We start from the raw sequence: 5,000 nt of genomic DNA on the forward strand, positions 1-5,000 counted from the left end.
AAGTAGTTGGGGACACTAGTATTACGGCGCGAGAGGTGAAATTCGTAGACCGTCGTAAGACTAACTAAAGCGAAGGCATTTGTCAAGGATGCTTTCTTTAATCAAGAACGAAGTTAGAGGATCGAAGGCGATTAGATACCGCCCTAGTTCTAACCGTAAACGATGCCAACTAGCAATTGGGAGACGCTACAACCAGGTGCTCTCAGTAGCTTCCGGGAAACCAAAGTCAGGTTCCGGGGGAAGTATGGTTGCAAAGTTGAAACTTAAAGGAATTGACGAAGGGCACCACAATGAAATGGAGCTTGCGGTTCAATTTGACTCAACACGGGAAAACTTACCAGGTCCGAACTTATGGAGGTGAGACAGATTAATAGCTCTTTCTCAAATTTAAGGGTAGTGGTGCATGGCCGTTCTTAGTTCGTGGATTGATTTGTCTGGTTAATTCCGATAACGAACGTGACTCACATATGCTAACTAGAACGCAGTCAGCGTTAATGCGTCGATGCCGATTGGAACGGGTTAGGACCTTTCGGTGGAGTATGACCTGACACCTTCGCTGTTCGTGTGCGCAAGTGCACTTACGGTACGCTGCTTAGCAGGACAATTTGTGTTTAGCAAAATGAGATCGAGCGATAACAGGTCCGTGATGCCCTTAGATGTTCTGGGCTACACGCGTGCTACAATGTGGGTAGCAGCGTGTCTCCTATTCCGAGAGGAACGGGAAATCACTCAAATACTCACTTAGTAGGGATTATGGATTGCAATGGTCCATATGAACTCGGAACTTCTAGTAAGTGCTGGTCATCAGCCAGCGTTGAATACGTCCCTGCCCTTTGTACACACCGCCCGTCGCTACTACCGATGGATTATTTAGTGAGGTCTTTGGAGATGATCGTTCGCTGGATCCTCGTGAACCGCGTCTGCTTTATCGAAGTTGACCGAACTTGATGATTTAGAGGAAGTAAAAGTCGTAACAAGGTTTCCGTAGGTGAACCTGCGGAAGGATCATTAGTGGCCAAGTGATCCTTCCAGAAGTCCGAACCTGCGGGTTGAGACTTCGGCACAAGTTGCCATATGATAATTGACGAAACACTATAGAAGTCCGAACCTGCGGGTTGAGACTTCGGCACAAGTTGCCATATGAAAGTTGACGAAACACTATAGAAGTCCGAACCTGCGGGTTGAGACTTAGGCACAAGTTGCCATATGAAAATTGACGAAACACTATGAAGTCCGAACCTGCGGGTTGAGACTTAGGCACAAGTTGCCTTATACATGACTTCGAACAAATACACAAGTCCGAACCTGCGGGTTGAGACTTAGGCACAAGTTGCCATATGAAAGTTGACGAAACACTAACAAGTCCGAACCTGCGGGTTGAGACTTAGGCACACGTTGCCTTATACATGACTTCGAACAAATACACAAGTCCGAACCTGCGGGTTGAGACTTAGGCACAAGTTGCCTTATACATACATTGGCCAAATAAACAGAAGTCCGAACCTGCGGGTTGAGACTTAGGCACAAGTTGCCATATTATATTCGATCAAACACTAAGTAGTCCGAACCTGCGGGTTGAGACTCAAGACCGTAACAAGATGTCACTATACAAGTCCGAACCTAAGGGTTGAGACTTAATGCGATCTAGATACCAAGTTGACATCCAATACCTGTTGAGCAAAACCAAAGATTCCCTGTTCTCGAATGATTACACTATATAACAGGAATCATGAAGAAATCAAGCAAGCGTGAAACAAAGTCATCACTTGGGCATGCTCGATAGCCAACCACATGACCTTAACCTAAGAGAGCATGCAAACCACATGATACCTATAAACGATTAACCCGCCCTAGTTCAATCGTTCACCAAGTGATGACTTCAGTATGGCTAAGAGAAAAACTTTTAAATGGGAAAAACTCTAAGTCCGAACCTCCGGGTTGAGACTTCCGCGTCGGAGGTGGGCGCACCTCCTATCCGAAAGATGATGAATCAGGGGTGTTCGGTCAGCAATGGTCGGATGCCCCGTCGTAGTCCAACTATGACAATCAAAGTCAAGACCTCCGGGTTGAGACTTTCCGCGAGTACAAGCATAAAGGAACACGGACCAAGCCGTACCGAGAGAATCGGTACTAGAGCCCTCGTGGTTCTACATTGAGAGAGCCCTCGTGGTTCTCATTAGGGGCTTTATGCAAGTCGTACTCAATACTGTGGTGTGAAGTATAAAGTATAGTCTTCGCCTGGTCCACGCTGCCTTCGGCGGTCCTGGGTAAGATAGTCATTCTAGCTTGCCCTATAGTGGAATGAGGACACTTAATGCTTCGTCTTTTAGCGGCGGCTAGACTCCTCCTCACGGGGAACGAGTTGACGCACACAGCGGCGGCTTACGCACTATGGCAATCATGGATGCCTGAAGATTCCGTGAAGTTCTCCCCTGGTCCACGCTGCCTCGGCAGTTCTGGGTAAAATGGAATATTTCCAGCTTGCCCTATAGTGGAAGAGGACTATCCAACAATACAAAGTCAAGACCTCCGGGTTGAGACTTTCCGCGTCGGTGGTGTCGCGCACCGCCTATCCGAAGATGGTGTAACAGGGGTGTTCGATCAGCAATGGTCGGATGCCCCGTCATAGTCCAACTATGACAACCAAAGTCAAGACCTCCGGGTTGAGACTTTCCGCGTCCGGAGGTACGCGTACCGCCTACCCGAAAGATGGTGTGCTTCTGGGGTATTCGATGAGTCGGATACCCCGTCGTAGTCCAACTATGACAATCAAAGTCAAGACCTCCGGGTTGAGACTTCCGCGTCCGGAGGTACGCGTACCGCCTACCCGAAAGATGGTGAATCAGGGGTGTTCGATCAGCAATGGTCGGATGCCCCGTCCGTAGTCCAACTATGACAATCAAAGTCAAGACTCCGGTTGAGACTTCCGCGTCCGGAGGTACGCGTACCGCCTACCCGAAAGATGGTGAATCAGGGGTGTTCGATCAGCAATGGTCGGATGCCCCGTCGTAGTCCAACTATGACAATCAAAGTCAAGACCTCCGGGTTGAGACTTTCTGCGAGTACATGCATAAAGGAACACGGACCAAGCCGTACCGAGAGAATCGGTACTAGAGCCCTCGTGGTTCTACATTGAGAGAGCCCTCGTGGTTCTCATTAGGGGCTTTATGCAAGTCGTACTCAATACTGTGGTGTGAAGTATAAAGTATAGAGTCCTCCACTGGTCCACGCTGCTCCGGCGGTCCTGGGTAAGATAGTTCATTCTAGCTTGCCCTATGTGGAAGAGGACTCAATACCCTACCTGTTGAGCTTGAAACAAAGTCATCACTTGGGCATGCTCATATTGCCATACAATATTCCATTATCTACTAATGAGCATGCAGCTATATGATTATAACCTGTAAACGATTACCCCGCCGTAGTTCAGCGCTTCAACCAAGTGATGACTTCAGTATGGCTAGTGTGTGAAGTATAAAGTATAGTCCTCCCCTGGTCCACACTGCTTCGGCGGTCCTGGGTAAGATAGTTAGTTCTAGCTTGCCCTATGTGGAAGAGGACACCATACTTAATACTGTGGTGTAATGAACAAAGTATAGTCCTCCACTGGTCCACGCTGCTTTGCAGTCCTGGGTAAGATAGTTAGTTCTAGCTTGCCCTATGTGGAAGAGGGCATACAAGACAAAGTATAGTTCTCCCCTGGTCCACGCTGCTCCGGCGGTCCTGGGTAAGATAGTTAATTCTAGCTTGCCCTATGTGGAAGAGGACTCAATACCCTACCTGTTGAGCTTGAAACAAAGTCATCACTTGGGCATGCTCTATAGCCAATCACATGACATTAACCTAAGAGAGCATGCAGCGTATTATCCCAATGCAAAGTAAACGATAGACTCGCCCTAGTTCAGTGCTTCAACCAAGTGATGACTTCAATTTGGCTAGTGTGTGAAGTATAAAGTATAGTCCTCCCCTGGTCCACACTGCTTCGGCGGTCCTGGGTAAGATAGTTAATTCTAGCTTGCCCTATGTGGAAGAGGACACCATACTTAATACTGTGGTGTAATGAACAAAGTATAGTCCTCCACTGGTCCACGCTGCTCCGGCGGTCCTGGGTAAGATAGTTCATTCTAGCTTGCCCTATGTGGAAGAGGGCATACAAGACAAAGTATAGTTCTCCCCTGGTCCACGCTGCTTCGGCGGTCCTGGGTAAGATAGTTAATTCTAGCTTGCCCTATGTGGAAGAGAGCATACATGAACCAAGAACGAAGGTTATGATCGAGGAATGATTCGACAACTAACCGATGGTATGAAATGTGAAGAATTCAAGCAAGCACACAATCAAGTCATCACTTGGGCATGCTCGATAGCCAACCCTATGACATTAACCTAGTAGAGCATGCGAAAACCAATATATATGTAAACGATGCCCCTCCCTAGTTCAGCGCTTCAACCAAGTGATGACTTCAGAATGGCTAAATCAAATCGGTTCAAAACATACCATCGGTACCCTATTGAAACACACAAGTCGATATCAAACCTCATGATTGTGTAGTCCTCCACTGGTCCACACTGCTCCGGCGGTCCTGGGTAAGATAGTTCATTCTAGCTTGCCCTATGTGGAAGAGGGCACATTACTCAATACTGTGGTGTTATGAACAAAGTATAGTCCTCCACTGGTCCACGCTGCTTCGGCGGTCCTGGGTAAGATAGTTAGTTCTAGCTTGCCCTATGTGGAAGAGGGCATACAAGACAAAGTATAGTTCTCCCCTGGTCCACGCTGCTTCGGCGGTCCTGGGTAAGATAGTTAATTCTAGCTTGCCCTATGTGGAAGAGAGCATACATGAACCAAGAACGAAGGTTATGATCGAGGAATGATTCGACAACTAACCGATGGTATGAAATGTGAAGAATTCAAGCAAGCACACAATCAAGTCATCACTTGGGCATGCTCGATAGCCAACCTCATGACATTAACCTAGTAGAGCATGCGAAAACCAATATATATG

The sequence above is a fragment of the Anopheles coustani genome, assembly GCF_943734705.1.
Source record: "Anopheles coustani chromosome X unlocalized genomic scaffold, idAnoCousDA_361_x.2 X_unloc_151, whole genome shotgun sequence".
Lineage (NCBI taxonomy): Eukaryota > Metazoa > Arthropoda > Insecta > Diptera > Culicidae > Anopheles > Anopheles coustani.